The 25,356-nt window shown below is 43.3% G+C and overlaps 1 long non-coding RNA gene across 2 annotated transcripts; it reads right to left on the reverse strand.

Moving 5' to 3' along the window:
• Positions 1 to 1,609: 1,609 nt before the first annotated feature.
• LOC123106792 (uncharacterized) lies at positions 1,610 to 6,725 on the reverse strand. 2 transcript variants are annotated; one of them, XR_006451501.1, is made up of 8 exons: positions 6,149 to 6,725; positions 5,968 to 6,020; positions 5,577 to 5,776; positions 5,351 to 5,498; positions 5,063 to 5,155; positions 3,843 to 3,910; positions 3,271 to 3,320; positions 1,610 to 1,993 (listed from the first exon to the last, which is right to left on the reverse strand). It is a non-coding gene; the product is annotated as an uncharacterized lncRNA (long non-coding RNA). The 2 variants fall into 2 exon arrangements; XR_006451500.1 differs by having other exon boundaries at positions 3,843 to 4,958.
• Positions 6,726 to 25,356: the final 18,631 nt, after the last annotated feature.

Below are 25,356 nucleotides of genomic sequence, written 5' to 3' on the forward strand. Positions count from 1 at the left end.
TGGGAACCGCCTATGATATATCTAGCATGGAAAGTGTTGGGAATTACTCAGCCGTTTTTGTTGACAGGAAAAGTATGCGTCGCAAAAAAATTTACGTCTCAATTTAAGCTTTGAGATTTGGCACCTCTACAAATCCCTACTTCCCTCTGCGAAGGGTCTTTCAATTTACTTTATGCAATTTTTATTTTTATTTGAGTCTCCATCTTCTCTTATAAAACACCAACTGAGGGGCACTATGCTCGTACTTGAGCATTGGGTATAGCTAATATGCGAGTGTGTTTCATGAATGGATCAACGATTGAGCATGATGGGCTCGGGATAACTTGCTTTAGTGTTGATATTTTGAAAGACAAGGTTGCTGGTTGATATGCTTCACTATTTAAATCTTCATGCCAAACTAGACTATTGCTTTGAATCAAATAAAAGTCCAAATGTCCATGCTACAAAAGAAAAGAATTTGTGATGAACATGTTAGGTAGCATTCCACATCAAAAATTCTAGTTTTATCATTTACCTACTCGAGGACGAGTAGGAATTAAGCTCGGGGATGCTGATACGTCTCCAACGTATCTATAATTTTTGCTTGTTCCATGTTGTTATATTATCATTCTTGGATGTTTTACAATTATTTTATAGCAACTTTATATCATTTTTTGGGACTAACCTATTGACATAGTGCCTAGTGCCAATTGTTGTTTTTTGCTTGTTTTTTACTTCACAAAAAATCAATACCAAACGGAGTCCGAATGCAGCGAACTTTTTGGAGAATTTTTTTAGACCAGAAGGAACAACTTGGGCCAAGGAAGTACCAGAGGGGTTCCCCCGGGGGGGTAGAACCCACCTAGGCGTGCCCTGGTGGGTTGTGCCCACCTCTGTGGCCTCCCGCACCGCCTCTTCGCCCTATAAATACCCAAATATTCCAAAAAACCTAGGGGAGTCGAGGAAACACAATTCCAGCCACCGCAAGTTCCAGAACCACGAGATCCAATCTAAACACCATGACGGAGGAGTTCATCATCCTCATTGGTGCCTCTCCGATGATGCGTGAGTAGTTCATTGTTGACCTACAGGTCCGTAGGCAGTAGCTAGATGGCTTTCTCTCTCTCTTTTTATTCTCAACTAGTTGACCCGTTGCGCCAAATGGCGCAGAGACCTGCTGAATACATGTTGTCGATGAAAGTAGTTTCATGCTATAAGAACCTTCAACTAAAGCCATGTTCGTGATGAAAATAGTTTCATTTACTAAGGACATGCCATGTATATACAGTCGGTTTAGTTGTGGTCTGCTAAATCCATATGTGCCTTGAAAAAAAACATGGTTTAATTTGCAAAGCCTCACGTGTTTCAAGTATGAATAAGAACTACGAACTCTTTTTGTGAGATTCAAACACATTTCCAAAGTTTTTATTTCTTAGTACATGTTGTCTAAATTAACATTTGCATAGAGAGAGAAGCATACCCCTCTCTCATTATGATTATTATTAAAAGGTATTAAATTCGAAATAAACAATTTCATTTACTTGAAGCACTTGAAGAAAGAGAACTTAGACATACTTGCAATGCTCATTTAACCTGTGAAGTACAAAAATATTCCATCGTCTCTGAATGATGAACTAAACTAAATAAGAAATATATGCAGTAAATTCATTCAAAGTAGAAAAGGGATCTTACATCAAATAAGGCATTACAACAAACATGGTGTTATCTTAGTAAAAGAAATTACATCATTAGAAGAGAAAAGGGAAGAAAACCAAACATGAGATTGAGATTAATACATCTAGGAGGAGGTCGTAGACATCACTGCGATCAATTTGCGGCCTGGGGAGCAAGGATCCATGGTTTTTATATGCCTTGTCCGGCTGCTGGAGTAGATGGCATGGAAACGTCGTCTCTATCATCTCGATGGCTTAGACCCAGGAGCCGGATGTTCATCTCGGCCCTCCCCGGCTTCCATCAATGGATTTTTATAATCGGGGTTAAAGACTGAGAGGCCCTATGCATGTTCACAAAAACACAATTTTGACAAATTATCTCTATTTTAAAATTGAGGGAGTAACTCATTATTCGAGAGAACTGGTCATACATGAAGCATCAAGAACACACTGCACAATTCTAACTGAATTTAGCTTTCAGTTGGCATTTCCTCAAACAATCAAGTGCACCTATTATTATTTGGCTGACAAAAATATGAACACCAAACATGCCATCATCGTTAAGCAATTCAAGGATGTCTATGAATCGAACATGAAATATTTGGAGCATGGAATAAAAAACAGCACACTGTCTTCGGTCATAACTAACCATATGTGAAGAATGTTTTTGGTCATACAAAACACATTTCAGATCCCTTTTCCATTATATCTTAACTCTAAGATCACAGCTACACGGCCGTGTGTCATAAAAACAAATAATTTCTAGTGTAAATTTAAGTTTTGTAGAGAACCTGTCACCAAATGGTGCATCATTATCAAGAAAATACGGACGAAGGACTGCCAATGACTGCCAATTCGGCACAACATGTGTTTCATCTTATCCAATTGTTTAACCCCCTAAAGCATCTCATACTAATTCCTTATCTTCTTATATCATTCTAGATGGAAAAGAAAAAACAATGCATTAACCAAGGACCCTAGTAATATTTTAATTTATATTTAGAGCACTACAATATATATTCTTCGTATGAACTTTGTAACACATAATAATAATATTCCATTGGCCTTTTCTCAACATAAGAATTCCAATGATTTCGTTCTCAACTCCATAATGAAGCCGGATACATACATGAATTTTAGTATTTTTGCAATAGCTAACTGTGTAACTTTTCTCCATAAATATGAGATAACTTAAATGGCAGGATGATGTTTGTTTTCCCCTTATTTTCAGCTGGATCTCAATAAATCAGCGGCAAGGAGTACACATCTCCATGGTTTAATTTAATAAGTCGCTTCATTTCAAGAACGTGTATTCCATTCTCCTATACATGTCAGCAAGCTCTTTTTGTACTGGCGACAATCAGGAAAAAACCTGATGTGCGAAAGCAATAGACGAAAACCTTTTTAGAGCTCGCGATAAACTGATATACATATATGGTACTCATCTTCCTCTGCTGGATGCCATGTTCCAACTTCCAAGTAAAGAAAGCTGTGTCGTTTCTATTTGATTATAAATTGTGCTCTCAATGCAAGGAAAGTATATGCCGGTTTAAGAAATAACCTCAAATTTAATCATACAACTGTATATTTATACTATCCATGATTTCGAAAGAGTTACCTGTATGTTATCATCAACGTTCCCTGTCTAGAGCAGCAGTGAGAGCAAGCCTGTGAAACAAGGCACAGAAGAAAGCATACTATGATGAACCAATGATGAATATATTACAAAGTTAGACATTTACAACAAATGTAGCACCAAATAGTTCAATGCCCTAATAAAGCTACCTAAGAAAACCATGGCTCCAAAGCCTTGTCACCTACACATTAAATTATTGTAACTATATAAGAAATTGCAGCAGTATTACAAATAACCTAATGATATATCAGATTACATGACAATGATCTTCTTAAGAAAACTACCAGTTTACATGACATCTCCAACCATATTTCTTACAATTTTTCAATTTTGGTATTAGTATATGAAATATGCAAATCTATCTACAGACACAAAAACATTACTGTGATTGGTGTTTCCAAACATAAATCTACAAATAATATTCAGAAACAGATTCATAACAATAGCAAACAAACCTCCTCTATTTCCTTAAATATGGTGCATAACAAATGAATGACAGAATAGAAAATGTTGTAATGGTGCCATACTACCAAAAACACAATCTTGTCCATTACCTTGAGGAACATGAGATCTGAAAATACGACACTGCAATAAAGTGAAAATTTTGGCAATGTCCATGGACCTGCAAGCACCATTCAATAGTCACACAAACAAATCAAAAATACATAGAAGGGGCAGGGGGAGAGGGGTAATATCATGCCTTCATGTACCAAGGCTGGGAGTATAATAGAACACATTTGTGTTACAATATAAATAATGATATGGAGTCTGGATTAGAAGATAATTTGCTACAAGCTTACACTTGAAAATCTCTTAACATTATATCATTATAATCAACATATTCATCTCACCATAAAGCAATAAAATTTGATTAATCCACATTCAGAAAAACATGCACAATGCTCTTCACATTTAATCACTAATCAAATGTGTGTACTGTATTCTCCTGTATAGCCAAAAGTGAAGTATATAGAATTTGAATTTTCAGCGGTACTTTAGCAGAACTAAACAAATTAATACTTGTATGTGCCACCTTAACGATGAGACACAATAAGGATGCAACAATCCGAGAGGGGAGGAAAGATACAAACCTTAATGATGAGAACTAAAAATTAGCAAAACAGAGGCACCCAAACTTCTGAAGAGACAAATTGAAAAAAATAACCAGAGGAGATGAACCGAACAAACCTCCACAATGAAAATGAAAGCTCATTGCTGGAAGACAAAAAACTTTTTTAACCGACAATCTCGTATGCAATGGAAAAGAGCACACATCTGGTCCACACATAATCATGACTTTACATATGCATAATCAGAAGAGTATTTTTTTCTAGTTTTAGTAACTACATCTCATCTATTTCTTGTTCTGCTTTATCCCCACTTGAGGTGGTATTATCATTCTCGAGCTTCATGCCAAAAGGACCCATAATTCTTTCCAGCTACGTTTTAATTTATAATGTAAAGACCAAGATAAATAGAGACAAGCAGCATGTGTTTCTGCAAGTCTATAAGAGTGGGAATATAGAGGGGGTGCCAATATGGGGTGTGTGAAATATCACAACAAATAAAAATGAAACACATAGGTGGCAGTCTACTCATACATGTTGTTCTTTAGCTATACTATCATAAGGCACCTCTATCCAGTTATGTAATCTCTGTAGGCACTCTTCCTACAATAGAAAATGCCGCAAAAACTTAGTTGTATAAAAATGAACAACTTGTATATAACAACCTAGCTGTATACCAACGAATAAGAGAGGAAGTGGAGGCAAACCTGAACCATCTTGAGCTCCTTGATCCTGCTACTCCATTGACCGCATCCGCTGCTCCGCGGACCCCTGCTGCTTCTAGGCTCTCCATATACGCTCTGGAAATGGTTCATCTCAAATTCTGAAGGTAACAGTGTCACTACAAATTCTGAAAATAACACTATAACTTTGTAAACGATTCATCTCAATAAGCAAGTAGGACTCAACCAAGTACATAATTTAAGCCAATACAACATATCAAAGCATCAAAGCATAAGTAAGAAATAGACGGAGGGAGAAGGGAGGGAAGATACCACCACAGGAACCAAATCGAAGCACCATACTCCCAAGAACTGCCTGGCTGCAGCAAGCCCTTATTGTCATGGCGCAGATAAGATATTCTTGCTTATGGCACACCACACCACGTGCACTACCAGATCAATCTTGAGTCTGAAATACCCTCTAAAAAATTGGAAGAAAAAAATCACAGGTTACCATGGAAGTTGAGGAAAGGATGAAGAAAAATAGGAAGATGCTCACCTGTGTCGGCGCTCCTCCACAAACTTTTAGCTTTCCTGGGGTTCTCCTCTGCAGGTAGAGGCTAGGGATGAGGCTCGGCCAGGAGGGGTTTCCCCACTGCCGCTGCTGCACTCACTGCATTGTACCTTCATCCCCTGGCCTGCCTAGCTGGTGTGCGCCGAGCAAGTGTATAAGAAAATTTTGAATCTGTAAATCCATGCCTGAGACAATGAACTGAACATTAGCTCTGTACCTGAGACAATGAACTGAACATTAGCTCTGTACCTGAGACAATGAACTGAACATTAGCTCTGTACATTCAGCAAGATACAGATACCAACATCCTATGAAAAGATAATGCATAACTGGCATCACACTTTTCTTGGTGAAGGTGATCAACCTGAGCACTCACCTAAGCTCAGCTGCTGCTCAACCCCCTCTTCTCCAACCCTGGAACATTTATTCCTGTAGCAAACCAAATGAAGAAACAGAATGTCTAAATTTATAAGGCCAAATGCACATACCAAAATTTGAGAAATTCAAAATAAATAAATGAACAATCGGAGGAGTTGATGGGAGAGAGAAGCATATACCTAGCATAAATTCGCACCACCATGTGAGGTTTGGTTGAGACGGACAATGAACCGGGCACTGGAATAAATTGTCCTTGGACGTGCAAGCACCATGAAGTACAATCAGTCTATCACACAACCAAATCGAAATCACACAGGAGGAGCACATGAGGGAGAGGGAGCAGGAGGAGAGGCAAAGAGAGGAATGGAAGAAGGAGCTCACGGGGAAGATGCAGCCAGGGAAGAGGGAGTCCGGCGCCGGCGGCATATCCTCATCTCCTCCCCTGCTGCTCCTCTCACGACGGCGCAACCGGCGGCCTTTGGTGGACGACCCAGGACCAACCGATAGCTCCTCCCCGGGGGCTCGTTGATGGCGTGCTCCCCGTCGGCTTCCTGCCCGAAAGCTCGCCAACGGGCGTCTCCTGTCCTCTTGTGCGGCGGCTTCCTCCCACTGGCGTGGCCATCGGACAGAGAGGAGCGAAGCAGAATGGCGGCGACGGCCGACGAGGAAAGATGGAGGAGGAGTGAGGAGGGCGGCGCTGCGGGCTTGGGAGGCTAGGGTTTGTGCGGTGGGGGGTTGGGGACCTGCCCGACTTGAGATGAGACGCCGTGCAGCGCACGCGCGGAGCTGCTGGCAAATCCGGGCAGTTCTTTTCGGCAATTCTCCCAGAATCGTCCCCCTCACCAGCTTTTCCCAAAATCACCACTCTATATATTTTTTACAATTATAGATAATTAGACCTTAACTAAATAGGATTGTAAAAAATATATGAAGAGACGATTCTGAAAGAAGCTAGGGAGGGGGGCGATTCTGGAAGAATCGCCCAAAAAAACTGGCCCTTGCACACGAGCGCGGCTGACCCAGCCAATACAAGGGCGAGACGAGCCCACCCATCATTGGGCAAAAAAACAACCGTACGGTGAAAACAAGATTTACCAGAAGATGAAGATCTGACGGTTCAGGCTCAAAATGAGGACGATCGAACGGCCAGAAAGGTAGCAAATCGGGGGATCGCCGTGGAGGCGAGTTGGCTAGCTTCTGTTTTGTTTTAAATAAGCCCCAGCACATTGAAGCCTACAGATCCTTCATTTTATGATGCAATTTAGTCGTGTTCATATTTTCTTTACCAGGCATATAATCTCGCACTGATTTCATTCCTTTAATTACCATGACGTCCACACCCATTTTAGTCAGGAATCAAATCCTTCATTTTCTAATTTAGTAGCCCCAGCACATTGAAGCCTACAGATCCTTCATTTTAATTATCCCACCTTTTTACTTCAAGTCCTTCCTTTAATTAGCCTCATCTATCCTAATATTCAATTTATTAAGATCACAATCTTTCTTTTAATTATTCCACGGTTTACCCATAATCCTTTCTTTAATTAGCCACATTCGTTTAAATATTTTATTTAAGCCCACGATCCTTCCTTTAATTAGCTACTACACATCGAAGATCCAGATAGAAGGTCCTGTGTTCAATTCCCACAATGTTGATTTATTTTGACTCAATTATTTTTTATGGTCTCTATGAAAGCCCATAAAAGGCCCATCAACATACAAGTAACTGGCCCAGATCGACCAAACGAAAAAAACTAAACCAAACCAAGAATACCTATTCCCTTTAATAGTAGGTATAGAAATACAATGGTCTCTTGAAGATCTATTTGATGTAACTCTTTTTTGCGGTGTGTTTGTTGGGATCCGATGAACTTTGAGTTTATGGTCAGATCTATATATCCATGAAAGTTATTTGAGTCCTCTTTGATCTCTTATATGCATGATTATTAATAGCCTCATATTTATTCTTCGAATCTTTGGTTTAGTTAGGCCAACGAGATGGATTTTTCTTTCCATGGGAAGAGGTGCTTTGTGATGGATTCGATAGTGCGGTGTTCTTTCCCAGTGACAAAAGGGGCAGCAAGACACACATGTATCATTGTTATTAAGGATAATAAGATGGGGTCTATTCCTACATGAATAGATCTTGTCTACATCATGTCATCGCTCTTATTGCATTACTCCGTTTCTCCATGAACTTAATACACTAGATTCATGCTGGATAGCAGTCGATGTGTGGAGTAATAGTAGTAGATGGAGGCAGGAGTCAGTCTACTAATCTTGGACGTGATACCTATATATTGATCATTGCCTGGATATCATCATAATTATTTGAGGTTATATCAATTGCCCAACAGTAATTTGTTTACCCACCGTGTGCTGTTTTCTTGAGTGAAGCCACTAATGAAATCTACGCCCCCCGGGTCTCTTCTTTATCATGTTTTCTTTCTGATATATTATTTGCCACTTTATTTTCAGATCTATTATTCTAAAAACCCAAAAATACCTTGCTGGAATTTTTTGTTATTTATTTTATTTCGCATTTTATCGAGATCAATTTATCCAATCTATCACAATTTTATCCTATCAACTTGACAATTTCTGGCGCCGTTACCCGAAGAAGGAATTGCAACCACTTATACGCGTCGGGTTGCAAACATTTGTTCTTTATGTGCAGGTACCGTTCACATAGTGTTGCTTGGTTCTCCTACTAGATTGATACCTTGGTTTCATAACTGAGGAAAATACCTACTGTAGCTATGCTGCATCATCCCTTCCTCTTTGGGGAAATACTGACGTAGTTCAAGCGACATCACGCGCTGGAAGAGGAGCACTCGAGCTCTACCTCGTTCATCAGTGGCAAAGACACGGGTGGACAAAAGGCTCTCCAATATTTTGGCTACCCCGGGAAAGATCCAAACAACCCCTTCCAGCCCCACCCCTCCCAGCACATTCAAATCCCTCGTTCGCCGTGAATTTTTGCCATGTGCTGTTGTTTTCAGGGATATTTTGCTTTGTGAAAACAAATTTAAATATGAATGAATAATCGGTGTCTGCGATCTTCTGGAGGGACACGATTGGATGGCCTCATAGTAGTAGTAGTAGTGTAGTAGTATAGTGTAGAGTAGTAAGAGTCACATCTGACACCAATTTCCGTGGAGTTCGAGCTATAGTAGTAGTAGTAGTAGTAGTAGTAGTAGTAGTAGTAGTAGTAGTAGTAGTAGTAGTAGTAGTAGTAGTAGTAGTAGTAGTAGTAGTAGTAGTAGTAGTAGTACCTCCATAATGGGTACATAGTACTGTAACGTAAAATCTCATTTCCCCAAAACTAAGTCACTCAACCTTAATTATTTGGTTGTTTCCCTTCGTGCCTCGTTCTTCTTCCCCATGCAGCCAGAAAAAAACATGGTGGTGCGAATAGCAATTGATTACTCGTGTTGATTTTATTTTTGTTTGCGAAATGATTACTCGTGTTGATGGCTGCATGTGTGTAGGCCAATGCATGCACTTTTTGTTTGGTGCTCGTTGGGCAATCCGAGTAGAAAAAAGGAGGGGGTACTACTACAACGTTCTGGACCGACCTTGTGGGGGTACCCCCGTCCTAATTTATTATTCCACATCATATTTTATGCCAATTTTGACAATGTATTTAACTAACAAAATGTTAATGCATGTCACAAAAAATTATATCATTGAAAACTATGTTTAAATACGAATCCAGCGATATAATTTTTGTTGACATGCACTAACATTTTGTCAATTAAATCTTTGATCAAAATTTAGCACAAATTACAAAGAGGACCAATAGACCAGTATATTCAACACCATGCGCACTAGTAGTCGTAGTGATCTGAAAGGGCCCACTTCAAAAAACAAACAAAGAAAGAAAGGGCCAAATACACATTCAAGCATTTCAACACATCTTTCTCTCGCTCTATCTGACGAATAGACTATGCCAAACTCCCTTGCCTACCACGCGGGAAGAGACCCGTCCTCACCTTTTTTAGTCGGGATTTGTATTTATGCATCGCGCAAAGCAGCAAAAACCAAGCCGTGTCTTGTACTCCTCCATCGTACTAAGAGTGGAGACGCTCGCTTTCATGAATGTTCTACTTCCTCTCGCCGACATGTGGGGCATATGGCAAGGGGGTCCATCTGTCATGCACCAAATAACAATGCAGAATAGCAGGAGGACGCACTCCAGTCGTAGCGCCACTGTAGTAGTAGTAGTAATGAGCAATGAGACGTCAAATCACAAAGCCGCACCTTTCCTGCAGACGGACGAAGCAACCATTATTTCACACTTCGCTGAATCCGCTTCTCCATCATCTCCTTCAAGAAACCACGTATTGCTTCTACCATTGTCCTACCACAAGAGGGAAGCGCATCGGCTTGGTACATCATGACACGTGGGACCGCATGACAAGTCATGCTCCCCCGCCCACCGCTCGGTAAAATTAGTTCATTTTTACTAATCTAGATACTATCTTTTTAGATGAATATAATCGGGCTTCACCAAGGAGCAAACCAAGTGGTAGGCTGCTCCTGTCACGTTGGCATAGCAACTCAGCAGGGTCAATCCGCACACGAAATGGTGACACACTTACAAGACCCCTTTCACCAACATGTGGGTCATCCATCGTCTTGTTCCATGTGCGATGCACCAAATTACAATTCAGAGCGGCGGTTGGACTTGGAGGCACCCCGGTCGTAGCGCCATAGTAGTAGTAAATAAGCAATGATGGGTCAAATCACAAAGCCCCGCCTTTCCTACATTAAGCTGGACGGACGAAGCAACCATCATTTTACTCTAGGGCACAAGAGCATAAAGAAAAAAAAAGAAAACCAATGATGTGTGCGGATATAGGGGTACGTCTGGAAGGGCAGAGCCTAGCTACGGCGAGGTTGTACACTCAGATTTACAAGTTTAGGACCCTCTCGGAAGAGGTAAAGACCATACGTCTCGGTGCTGCGGGAGCTTTGTTATCTGGTGTGATGAGTTACAGGGGGTGCAAACCCTTATATAGGAGTTGAGGGGCGGCTTATATAGAGTCTGCTGGCCCCTCATGGATGCCCCGTTACCCAAGGGTGTAATGGAGAAAGAAAGGTGCAAACATTCCTAGTAACACATATACTTAATGATCTTAGAGTGACGAACTGTTTGCCTGACAGTTGCCATCCTAGGGTGGCTCTAGGTCTTCTGAGTGACGCTTGGTACTCCGAGTGAACAGGGACGACTGAGTGGTGTAGAGGTTACCGAGTGGATCCTGAGTTCGAGTGACTTGTACGTTGCTGTCGTTCCAGTCGGTGCCTTCTTTCTAACTTTTTAGGTCTTGGATTCTTGTATATAATGACCTTGGGTAGGGTATGTAGGTCAGGCCTGGGACCCTACCCAAGGTACATGTCCTCATCAAGTTTGAGTGCAAAAGGATTGAAGCGGGTTTTTACCAGACTCAATGCTTCGGAGGGGGGTTTTGGACCTCTGTAGATACCCGTGTTGCTTAATCTGTTGCTAATTGCCTCAATTGATTCCGGTTTGATGTGTGATCGAGTGATATCGAGCCCAGCTCAAAGCGCGACCGACTGATTCTAAGCATCGGGTCGGACCCAAACAAACAAGGAAACCTTCTGGTGCAATCGGTCACTCTGCCAGGTCCCAGATTTCACGGGATTCAAAATTTTGGAGAAGCGCATGGATCGACAATGGCGCGGTTAGTGGGGCAAGTGGGGCGGGACTCCTCGATCCTCGCTCCACCTTTTTCGCCACGTACAACGCAGTCTCCGTTCAGCGGGATGCGCTAGGATCTTGCGGGCCCCGTTGTCGGTGACTCGAATGTGTTGCTATATAAGGCGATGCGACTGGTGGGTGGAACAATGATCTTCTCTTTTCTGCCTTTCGCCCATCTCTTCTCCCTCTTCCACCACTGCACCGCCCAGATTCGCTCGATGCCGGTGACCACCACGGGGATGGCGAAGGACAAGACGGCGAAGCTGGAGCAGACCAAGAAGGTGGCCAAGGGGAAGAAGGCTTTGAGCTCTTGGGTCATGCCGCCGCGGGGCTGGATCCAAGGAGATTGGCTGCCGTCGACGGTCATGGCGGAGGACCTCGACGGGCTGGCCGTCGACGGTCTTCTGGTCCCAGGCTCCTAGAGGTTGCCAGAGGAAGGAGAGGTCGAGCCAGCGTTGCGACCCGAAGAGCGAGTTCTTCTCCTCACCCTTGTGGAGAGAAGTTTATCTCTGCCCCCATCCATTTTTGCAAGGATTCCTGAATTTCTTTGGCGCTGATACGTCTCCGTCGTATCTACTTTTCCAAACACTTTTGCCCTTGTTTTGGACTCTAACTTGCATGATTTGAATGGAACTAACCTGAACTGACGCTGTTTTCAGCAGAATTGCCATGGTGTTAAATAAAAGTTCTCGGAATGACCTGAAAATCAACGAATAATTATTTTGGAATATATAAAAAATACTAGAAGAAGAATCCACATCAGGGGGCCCTCCACCTGTCCACGAGGGTGGGGGCGCGCCTGCGCCCCTGGGCGCGCCCCCTACCTCGTGGGCCCCCTAACGCTCCACCGACCTCAACCTTGACTCCATATATTCACTTTCGGGGAGGAAAAAATCAGAGAGAAGGATTCATCGCGTTTTACGATACAGAACCGCCGCCAAGCCCTAAACTCTCTCGGGAGGGCTGATCTAGAGTCTGTTCGGGGCTCCGGAGAGGGGAATCCGTCACCATCGTCATCATCAACCTTCCTCCATCACCAACTTCATGATGCTCACCACTGTGCGTGAGTAATTCCATCATAGGCTTGTTGGACGGTGATGGGTTGGATGAGATTTATCATGTAATAGAGTTAGTTTTGTTAGGGTTTGATCCCTAGTATCCACTATGTTCTGAGATTGATGTTTCTATGACTTTGCTATGCTTAATGCTTGTCACTAGGGCCCGAGTGCCATGATTTCAGATCTGAACCTATTATGTTTTCATCAATATATGAGAGTTCTTGATCCTATCTTGCAAGTCTACAGTCACCTATTATGTGTTATGATCCGTTAACCCCAAAGTGATAATAATTGGGATACTTACCGGTGATGACCGTAGTTTGAGGAGTTCATGTATCCACTATGTGTTAATGCTTTGGTCCGGTACTCTATTAAAAGGAGGCCTTAATATCCCTTAGTTTCCAATAGGACCCCACTGCCACGGGAGGGTAGGACAAAAGATGTCATGCAAGTTCTTTCCATAAGCACGTATGACTATATTTGGAATACATGCCTACATTACATTGATGATGAATTGGAGCTAGTTCTGTGTCACCCTATGTTATAACTATTGCATGAATAATCGCATCCGGCATAATTCTCCATCACCGATCCATTGCCTACGAGCTTTCCATATATTGTTCTTGGCTTATTTACTTTTCCATTGCTACTATTACAATTACTATAAAATACCTAAAATATTACTTTTGCTACCATTACCACTACTATCATATTACTTTGCTACTAAATACTTTGCTGCAGATATTAAGTTTCGAGGTGTGGTTGAATTGACAACTCGGTTGCTAATACTTGAGAATATTCTTTGGCTCCCCTTTTGTCGAATCAATAAATTTGGGTTGAATACTCTACCCTCGAAAACTGTTGCGATCCTCTATACTTGTGGGTTATCAAGACTATTTTCTGGAGCTGTTGCCGGGGAGCATAGTTCTATTCTTTGAGTCACTTGGGATTTATATCTGTTTATTACTATGAAGAACTTGAAAGATCAAAGAACCAAGATTTTTCCCTCGACTACGAGGGGAGGTAAGGAACTGCCATCTAGCTCTGCACTTGATTCACCTTCTGTTTTGAGTAAACTTGCGACACCTAAACCTGCTTCTGCTATTAATTCTGATATGTCACATGTTATTGATGATGCCACTTCTGCTATGCATGATACTTATGATGAAACTACTTCTATGCTTGATACCACTGTGCCACTTGGTGAATTTCTTGATGAACAACTTGCTAGGGCTAGAGAGAATGAAATTATTGAAACTAATAATATTGATGAAAGTGATGATGAAGATTCTCCCCCTAGATATGAATTACTTGTTGTTCCCGAGGGTTATGTTATGGATGAAGAAACTGCTAGAGACTTTCTTGCTTGCAATGATAGGAGTGATCTTAAGAAACTATTAGCTAAGCTGAAATGAAAATCTCTGAATGCTAGAATGAAATATGATCCTGCTTATGCAACTTCACCTATCTTTGTTACTAATAAGGATTATGAATTCTCTGTCAACCCTGATATAATTACTTTGGTTGAATCTGATCCTTTCTATGGCTATGAATCTGAAACTCTTGTGGCACATCTTACTAAATTAAATGATATAGCCACCCTGTTCACTAATGATGAGAAAACTCGCTACTACTATATCCTTAAAATATTTCCATTCTAATTAAAGGGTGATGCTAAGATATGGTTTAATTCTCTTGATCCTGGTTGTGTGCGTAGTCCCCAGGATATGATTTATTACTTCTCTGCTAAATATTTCCCTGCTCATAAGAAACAAGTTGCTTTAAGGGAAATATATAATTTTGTGCAAATTGAAGAAGAGAGTCTCCCACAAGCTTGGGGGAGGCTTCTCCAATTACTTAATGCTTTTCCTGATCACCCTCTCAAGAAAAAAGAAATACTTGATATCTTTTATAATGGACTAACCGATGCTTCCAGAGATTACCTGGATAGTTGTGCTGGTTGTGTTTTCAGGGAAAGAACTGTTGATCAAGCTGAAATTCTATTGAATAATATGTTGACTAATGGAAACAATTGGACACTTCCTGAACCAACTCCTAAGCCAACTTCGAAGAAAAGGGGTATTCTATTTCTCAGTCCTGAAGATATGCAAGAGGCAAAGAAATCTATGAAATAAAAAGGTATTAAAGCTGAGGATGTTAAGAATTTACCTCCTGTCGAAGAAACACATGATCTTAATTCACCGCCTATTGAAGAAACACATGGTCTTGATAACCCGACACAAGTAGTAAAGGTAAATTCTCTCTATAGATATGATAAAGCTGAAATCCCTCCTACTAAGTTTGCTAGCCAATGCTTAGATGAGTTTGATAATTTTATGGTTAAACAAGAAGACTTCAATGCTTATGTTGGTAGACAATTGAAATATAATGCTTATATGATTGAACACTTGAGTGATTATATGGCTAGTATTAAAGGAGAACTTAAACTTATTAGTAAACATGCTTCTATGGTTACCACTCAAGTAGAACAAGTACTTAAAGCTCAGAATGATTTGCTCAATGAATTAAATAATAAGAAAAATAATAATGTTGTTAGAGTTGTGACTAGAGGTGGTAAAATGACTCAGGAACCTTTGTATCCTGAAGTCCATCCTAAGAGAATTGATCCAGATTCTTAGAGAACTAATGTAGATGCACCTAGTCCTTCTAAGAGGAAGAAAAATAAAAATGACAGGACTTTGCATGCTTCTAGTGAACCTGTTATTGACACACCTGAGAATCCCAATGATATTTCTATTTCTGATGCTGAAACACAATCTGGTAATGAACATGAACCTAGTGATAATGTTAGTGATGACGTTCATGTTGATGCTCAACCTAGTAATGATAATGATATAGAGATTGAACCTGTTGTTGATCTTGATAACCCACAATCAAAGATTCCACGTTATGATAAGAGAGACTTCGTTGCTAGGAAGCATGGTAAAGAAAGAGAACCATGGGTCCAGAAACCCATGCCTTTTCCTCCTAAACCATCCAAAAAAAAGGATGATGAGGATTTTGAGCGCTTTGCTGAAATGATTAGACCTATCTTTTTGCGTATGCGTTTGACTGATATGCTTAAAATGAATCCTTATGCTAAATATATGAAGCAAATTGTTACTAATAAGGGAAAGATACCAGAAGCTGAAATTTCCACCATGCTTGATAATTATACTTTTAAGGGTGGAATACCAAAGAAACTTGGAGATCCAGGAGTACCAACTATACCATGCTCCATTAAAAGGAACTATGTTAAAACTGCTTTATGTGATCTTGGAACCGGTGTTAGTGTTATGCCTCTCTCTTTATATCGTAGACTTGATTTGAATAAGTTGACACCTACTTAAATATCTTTGCAAATGGCTGATAAATCAACTGCTATACCTGTCGGTATTTCTGAGGATGTGCCTGTTGTGGTTGCAAACGTTACTATTTTAACGGATTTTGTTATTCTTGATATTCCCGAGGATGATAGTATGCCTATTATTCTGGGAAGACCCTTTTTGAATACTGCAGGGGCTTTTATTGATTGCAACAAAGGCAATGTCACTTTTCATGTTAATGGCAATGAGCATATGGTACACTTTCCGAGGAAACAACCTCAAGTTCATAGTATAAATTCTATTGGAAAAATTCGATCGATTATTTTTGGAGGTTTTGAATTTTCTCTACCTACTGTCAAGAAGAAATATGATATTCTTATTATTGGGGACGTGCATATCCCCGTTGAGGTAACATAGTGTTATTCGAAATTTCTCCGGTTTCAGGTTACTCGAGATGAGTTTGTTAACAAGACCTGATCAACCTTGTTAGTGGATTCCTTTTCTTGAGCGTGAGATGGATGAAGTTAGAAAACACAACTCTCTGTACCCTCCTTTTACTTTTGATTATTTATATTAAATAAAGCAAAAATAATATTTTTCTATCTGTTTCCTAAATTATCCATGCAATAAAAATACCCTGAAAATGAAAGTTCTCCAAATGCCCTGAAATTTAAATATGATTTTTTCTGGAATATTTCAAGATATCTGGCATTGAGAACTCATCAGGGGGAGGAAGCACCTGGCTATGAGGCTCCAGGGCGCGCCCACCCCCTGGGCGCGCCCCCTGCCTCGTGGGCCCATGGTGTCTCTCCTCCACTTATTCCAGCCACCACACACTCCTTCTTCCTCCCAAAAAATCACTAACCAGCTCAAGCACGAGTTCTAGCTCATCTTGCTGCCATTTTCGATCTCCTTGCTCAACGCTCCATTCACAAAACTGCTTTGGGGGATTGTTCTTTGGTATGTGACTCCTCCAATGGTCCAATTAGTTTTTGTTCTAGTGCTTTATTTATTGCAAACTTTTGCTGCTTAGGTGACCCTGTTCTTGAGCTTGCATGTCAAATTTATATGGTCAAAAGTAGTTTTAATGCATGATATAGCCTCTAGGCACTTGTAGGAGTAGTTGCTATCAATTTTGTTGAGTTTGGTTCACTTTTATTTCGAAGTTACTAAAATTTTTAGAAATTTTTAGAAAAAGATGAAGATATTTTTGAGGGGCTCATCGAGCCGAAGCTCGAAGGATAAACAAAGTGAAGAGAACAAGAAGCCCAAGTATAATCTCCCTCGCACCACAGAGGTTCGGCCGTGTGAATGGCCTTGTGATGATTTCTTGAGAGCAGCCAGGATTTATGATGATTTCTATGAATTGGCTGAGAATGCAGGCCTCACCACCTTCCTCCACGACCAACGCAAATAGTATCTCTTACTCACCAATATCTTTGTGCAAAACTTTCATTTCCATGCTAGGAGCTCACCACCTACGGTGGAATTTTATTTATATGATGAGCATAAGGAGATGTCACTTCGTTATTTTTGTCGGGTTTGTTTGATACCTTTTGAGGGCAGCGAGAGGAACCACATTGTGATGATGTGGAAGGGTTTATTGATACAATTGCTGTAGGGGAAACGAGGAAAGTTTCCGATGCAAGAAATACTAGCATACATTTTCCTGTTTTACGTTACTTCACAATATTTGATAGTAGATGCTTAATTGGTCATAGAAACTGTGGCAACCTTAGTGCCCCTGATATTGTTATTTTGTGCCATGCCATCAAGTGGGAGGGATGCTCTCCACTCGGAGTAGCTTTTAACTTAGGCAAAGACTGGCTCGCGGCTAAGCCCCCGAGTGGGAGGGATGCCCTCACTCGGAGTAGTTTTTAACTTAGGCGAGGACTGGCTCACGGCTAAGCCCCCGAGTGCGAGGGATGCTCTTACTCGGGGTAGTTTTTAACTCAGGCGAGGACTGGCTCGCGGCTAAGCCCCCGAATGGGAGCGATGCTCTCCACTCGGAGTAGTTTTTAACATAGGTGAAAACTAGTTCGCAGCTCAGGTATTCACTTGGGGTTTGGAACATGCACTTGTGCAAGCGAAATCATCGTAGGAATGCAGTAGTCATGTCTTTGATATGCAAACATTTCTAAAAGTACTTTTATTACATCTTGACGGCTCAATCGTCAAGTATCGAATCGACGAAGAAGATCTACTTTCCAGGCGCGTGACTCGTCGATCTTGTTTGCGAGGTTGTAGAGGTGGTAGGCCCCATTATGTAGCACCTTGGTGACGATGAAAGGGCCCTCCCACATGGGCATGAGCTTGTGCGTCCGCTGGTAATCCACGCGGAGCTCAAGATCTCCTTCTTGGAACGCTCGATCCTTGATGTTCCTGGCATGGAAATGACGAAGGTCTTGCTGGTAAACAGTTGACCATATCAGGGCCATCTCTCGCTCTTCCTCCAAAAGATCGGCGGTGTCCTACCGTGCTTGCTCCGCTTCGGCTTTTGAATAGAGTTCCACTAGGGGCTAGTTGTGGAGGAGATCACTCGGCAGCACGGCTTCGGCTCCATACACCATGAAGAAAGGGGTGTGGTCAGTGGACTAGTTAGGAGTCGTCCTTAAACCCCACAGGACAGACGGCAGTTCAGTCACCCAAGCTCCAGCCGCATGCACAAGATCACGCATGAGTCGTGGCTTCAACCCTTGAAGGATAAGGCCATTCTCTCTCTCAGCCTGTCTAGATGACTGTGGGTGCGCAATAGATGCATAATCCACCCGAGTGCCTTGAGTGGCGTAGAACCATCTGAACTCTTCTGGATCGAAGTTTGAGCCATTGTTCATGATAATGCTATTTGGGACTCCATATCTGAATATCAATTCTCTTATGAACTTGATGGTCGTGTGTGAATCTAGCTTCCTGATGGGTTTAGCTTCAATCCACTTGGTAAATTTGCCGACTGCCACGAGCAAATGGGTAAAACTACTCGACCCTGTCCTCAGCGGTCCAACCATGTCTAGTCCCCGCACAACAAATGGCCAGACGAGTGGTATGGTCTTCAAGGCAGACGTAGGTTTATGAGACAAGTTTGCATAGAATTGGCATCCTTGACACTGCTGAACAATTTCTTTGGCTTCTACACTAGCTCATGGCCAATAAAAGCCGGCTCGGTATGCTTTGGCAACGATTGTTCATGAGGATGCATGATGTCCACAGGTTCCCACGCCAGTGACACTTTCTCTGTACAACTGTCCATTCATTACAGTGAAAGCTTTGGATCTGCGGACAATCTGACGTGCCTTTAGTTCATTCTCTGGGAGTTCTTGTGTGAGCAAATATGCAATATATGGCACGGTCCAGTCGGGTGTAATCACCGGAATCTCCATAACCAAGTCAATGACTGCAGGGACTTTGATTTCAATTGGGTTAGAGGGACTTATAGCTTGGGGGTTCCTCAGTGAAAGGCTACTCCTGCACCGACGGGGAATGGAGGTGCTGAAGGAATACATTGCTAGGGATAGGTTTCCGAGTGGACCCGATCTTTGCCAAATCATCAACTGCTTGGTTTTTGACTCAGGGAATGTGATGAAGCTCCAAACCTTCGAATTTCTTCTCTAACTTCCTCACTGTGTTGCAGTATCCTGTCATAGCAGGGTTTCTGACGTCCCATTCCTTCGTCACCTGATTGACCACTAGATCCGAGTCGCCTTATACCATCAGGCGAAGGACGCCGAGTGAGATGGCCATACGCAACCCATAGAGGAGAGCTTCATACCTAACCTCATTATTGGAGGAATCGAAGTTAATGTGGAGGACATATCTGAGCCGATCACCTTTTGGGGATATGAGGACCACTCCGGCGCCAGATCCGTTCAGCATCTTGGAGCCATCGAAGAACATAGTCCAATGCTCCGAGTGGATCTAAGTTGGCTGTTGCTGTTCTATCCATTCGGCCATGAAATCTGTGAGCGCTTGAGACTTGATTGCTTTATTTGCTTTAAAATTAATATCCAAAGGGAGGAGATCAATGGCCCACTTGGCCACCCGGCCGGTAGCATCCCGATTGTTCACGATTTTAGACAGTCGGGCATCACTTATGACTGAGACCAAGTGTTCTTGGAAGTAATGTGTAATATTCTTCGCTATTAAGTAAATGCCATAGACAAGCTTCTGGTATTGAGGATACCTGTGCTTGTACGGAGTCAGGAATTCAGAGATGTAATACACCGGTCGCTGAACTATGTAGGCCTTGCCTTCTTCTTCTCACTCCACTATGAGGACTGTGCTGGCGACTTGGCCAGTGGCCGCGATGTATAAGAGCAGAGGTTCTTTGCTGTTCGGGGAAGCAAGCACCGGTTGGGTGGAGAGCAGGGCTTTGAGCTCAACAAACGCTGCTTCTGCTTCACGGGTCCACTCGAACATGTCAGACTTCTTCATCAGTCGGTATAAAGGTAATGCCTTTTCTCCGAGATGAGAAATGAACCGACTCAACGCTGCAAGGCAGCCCATAAGTTTCTGGACATCGTGTACCCGTTCAGGGCGCTTCATTCGGACAATCGCACCGATTTTCTCAGGATTAGCATCTATTCCTCGTTCGGAAACAATAAAATCGAGTAACTTGCCTCCAGATACTACAAAAGTGCACTTGGACGGATTCAGCTTGATGTCGTACCTTCTCAGGTTTGCAAAGGTTTCGGCGACATCAGTCAGCAGGTCGGAACCTTTGCGTGACTTCACCATGATACCATCCATGTAAGCCCCAACATTCCGACTGATTTGAGTGAGCAAGAACTTCTGAATCATGTGCATAAAGGTAGCACTGGCGTTCTTAAGACCGAATGGCATGGTGATATAGCAGAAACACCCGAAAGGGGTGATGAAGGCAGTTTTTATTTCATCTGGTTCATACAGTCGGATTTGAAGGTACCCGGAGTATGCATCAAGCAAAGACAAATGCTCGCACCCCGAAGTAGAATCCACTATTTGGTCGATTCGGGGGAGCAGGAAATGATCTTTCGGGAAGGCCCGGTTGATATGCTTAAAGTCGATGCACATACGGAGTGACTTGTCCTTTTTGGGAACCATGACGACATTGGCGAGCCACTCGGAGTGTTAAACCTCGCATATGAATTCAACCGCCAGCAGTCGAGCCATTTCTTTGCCAATCGCCTTTCTCTTCTCTACAGCTGAGCGACGGAGCTGCTTCTTAACAGGCTTCGCTTTCGAGTTAACTCTTAAACGGTGCTCAGCCAGTTCCCTGGGCACACCTGGCATGTCAGATGGTTTCCATGAGAAGATGTACCAGTTCTCATGGAAGAACTAGATGAGCGCGACTTCCTATTTGCTGTCGAGTGTTGTGGAGATGTTCGTTGTAGTGGTTGCAGGATCTTCCGGGTGAATGCGAACCTATTTTGTCTCTCCTGGCATCTGGAAAGTGGATTCAGAGGCTGGCTTCTTGGATCGAAGTAAATCAGTCAGGTCAGCATTTCTCTTGTACTCTTCCAATTCCAGCATTGCCATCTGCTCATCAGAGATTCTGGATCCTTGCTGAAGACACTCCTCAGCTCTTTGCCTATTCCCTGTGACCATGATCACACCCTTGGGTCTGGGCATCTTTAGATTAAGATACATGTAACATGGACGGGCCATGAAACATGCATAAGCCTGTCGGCCAAGGATAGCATGATAGGCACTATGAAAGTCCACCACTTCAAACGTCAACTTCCCCTTTCGAAAATTCTTCGAGTCACTAAAAACCACATCCAGAGCAACCTGACCGGGTGACTTTGCCTTCTTCCCTGGAATGACTCCGTGGAACTGCATGTCACTCTCGCTGAGTCGGGACATTGGAATGCCCCCTTCAAGGTCTCAGCATAGAGTACGTTCAAACCACTCCCACCATCCATGAGGACCTTACACAACCGAGTGCCTCCCACGACTGGATCAACCACCAGCGCCTGTCGCCCAAGGGTAGCAACGTAAGCTGGGTGATCCGACTGATCGAAAGTTATGTGAGTTTTCAACTACTTGAGGTACATCGTAGTCGTTGGAGTAGCCATATTCACCTCTCGGTTAATGACTTTCAGTCGGCTTTTGATGTCGACATCAGCGAAAATCACCAGAGTGGCATTGACCTTGGGTTAATCCTCGACCTTTTCTTCTTCATCATCTTCGGGGCTCTTTTCACTAGACTGACCATCGCGGAACTATTGAATCAACAGTCTGCACTGCAGAGTGGTATGCTTGGGTAAAATTAGGTTACCCTCCTCATCTTTCTTTGTGTGTATGGCACACGGCAGATCTAGGATGTCCTGACCCGCCTGATCCTTCTTTTTCTTGGGTATCCACTATTCTCGGGCTTTCCCTTTGAACTTGCCTTGTGTAGCCAAAGCAGCTGCTTCTGTTTGACCAGCGGCTTCAGCTTTGCGCTTCTGTTTCCGACTGGGATTAGTGTTGTTGGGGTCATGCTCATTAGCTTTTCCTTTGCCGCTGCGGAGACGATCTTCCTGTTTGCTTTTCACATATCGTGTGGCAATCTCCATCATCCGGTTCAGGGACAAGGTCCTAGATCGCCCAAATTTCAGTATGAGTTCTCTGTACCTGATACCTTCTTTGAAGGCACAAACTGCTTGATGCTCTATAACATTCTCCACCACATGGTGAAGCGTGGTCCAACGTTGTATGTAATCTCTCAAAGTTTCATTCCTCTTTTGAACGCAGTGCTGCAATTCAGTCAGCCTAGCAGGACGCTTGCAAGTACCTTCGAATGTTTTAATGAACACTCGAGCCAAGTCTTCCCAGCAGTATATGCTAGTAGGAGCCAACTGGTTCAACCATGCCCGGGCCGATCCTTCTAGCATCAAGGGCAAATGTTTCATGAAAACATAATTATTGCCTCCGCCAATCTGCACAGCCACTCAATAATCTTCTACCATGTATGTTCGACTCGCTAGTGAACTTGTTCACCCCTGTGGCCAACCTGAAGTCGGGTGGTATCTCAGCAGCCCGTATGGCCCTGCTGAAACACTCGGGCATAGAGACAAACATGCCACTTCCACTCGGATGATCTCTATTCAAGCCCTATTGATGAGCTTTGCCTCTGTCAACTAGATTTTGCATGAGGACTTTGCATTAAATCCAGGATCTTGGGGATCGATTGGCTCTCTCTACTCATATTCGTATGGGCGCCTGTCGCAGTATCGTCGGGGCACGTATGATCCACTCCTCGGAGGGGGCGTTTGCACTCGATGGTGGTCATCACGGTGATGTCGAGGAGCAAACTGACCATGGCTTTTATCCAAGTACTGATCCTGGTGGTAACCACGATCTTCATGTCGCGGAGGCGATTTTGGGCTATGAGCCGACTGAACTGTGTCTGCTTTTATGGATCTGATGTGAATTGGGTTGCTCGACTGGGAAACGACTAAATTATGTTCCACAGCCGCTCTGAGCAACGCTCGGATCTTCCGAAGACCTTCTCCAGCTTCGCATCGGGACGACTGGATGGAATCTGCAATCCACGCAGCAGCCATAACATTCTGGATCAGAGTGTGGAATACCTGATACTCATTTTGCGAGCCACTCGGGGACAATCACCGCTGCCATCGATTGAAACTTGGGGTTGCCTCCGAGCGCGGTCTTCAAGTGACTTCTGAAACTCCTCTAGACACGCACGAGCGACCAGAGTGGCCACACGCATAGCCTCCAAAGCCTGGGCCTCGGCCGTCGCGCTAGCGATGGGAGTCTAAAGGACCTGCTCATTCCTGCGTAGCAACTCTTCCCTTTGTTCCGCAGTGAGGGCCTATGGGTAATACTCGTCGTTGGCATGTGACGGACCACCGCTCTCACCTCCTCCATGGGGAAATCCTATTGGGCTACACTAGGAGCCAATCACGAGGACTTCCACCGCCGGGTCGTTGCTCTTACACTCGGAAGGTGCATCCCATTGATTAGACAGTGGATCGAATAGGTCGTAGAGGGACTCATTGGGCTCGATTGCCGCGATATGTAGAGTGTATGGCTGATGAGCCACCGCGTGCCTCACCCATCATTGGAGCCAAGAATGAACGGATCGCTTGCGATGGCGAGAAGTGGGGGGCAAAACGCCACCGGAGCCGACTGATACTGAGTCGATGGCTGCCAGAGGAGGACGCCGCAGGAACTTGCACGAAAGTGCGCCGCCCCGTGAATAGGGAGCGCCTCGACATCCAGAGGGCCTTCTTGGAGCCACGCTGAGTCGTCGGCGATGAAACTAAGTGTACCGAGATGGATCTCGCGACCCAGGGATAGTCCATCGCCAGAAACCATGATGAAGAAGTTTGAAGAACGCAACCACGTCGGAAGTCGCTTAGACGCCCACCCCACTATGGGCACCAACTGTTGCGGGAACAGATCTGACAGTAGAGGATAGGGGTGCTATGGAAGGGCACTGCCTAGCTACGGCGAGGTGGTACACTCGGATTTGCAAGTTCAGGCCCCTCTTGGAAGAGGTAAAGACCCTATGTCTTGGTGCTGCGGGCGCTTTGTTATCCGGTGTGATGAGTTATAGGGGGTGCGAACCCTTGTACAGGACCGGAGGGGCAGATTATATAGAGTCCACTAGCCCCTCATGAATGCCCCATTACCCAAGGACCGGAGGAGAAGTAAAGGTGCAAACGTTACAGGTAACACCTATACTTAATGATCTTTATTGTGAAGAACTGATTAGCTGACCGTTGCCATCCCAGGGTGGCTCCAGGTCTTCTGTATTCGAATGACGCTTGGTACTCCAAGTGAACAGGGACGGTCGAGTGGTGTAGAGGTTACTGAGTGGATCCTGAGTTCGAGTGACTTGTATGTTGCTGCCGTTCCTGTCGGTGCCTCCTTTGTAACTTTGTAGGTCTTGGATTCTTGTATGTAATGACCTTGGGTAGGGTACGTAGGTCGGGGGTGGGACCCTACCCTAGGTAGATGTCCTCCTCATAGTGTACTACAATTAACCGCTCCGCTGTAGCTCTTTCGATGGTCTATTTTTAGATCTTAACTGTTTCAATCTTCATGTCTATTTATGCAATCGGACGGGGTAAGAAAGGTATAACCAATCGGTGGTTTCTTAAGCATCGGATTTTCTCAGTTCTCATGATATTCGATTGAAGACAATAACGCTGGAACAATATGTAGCCAACCATGCAAACACTAGATTTGTCACATTCTTCCTGCTGAATGTGAGGTTACTATTGTCCGTCAGGCTTAAGTTTATCAGCATCATGGTTTTGACGGACGGGTATGTCGAAGAGAAAAATAGGAGT

The sequence above is a fragment of the Triticum aestivum genome, chromosome 5A (genome assembly GCF_018294505.1).
Source record: "Triticum aestivum cultivar Chinese Spring chromosome 5A, IWGSC CS RefSeq v2.1, whole genome shotgun sequence".
NCBI lineage: Eukaryota > Viridiplantae > Streptophyta > Magnoliopsida > Poales > Poaceae > Triticum > Triticum aestivum.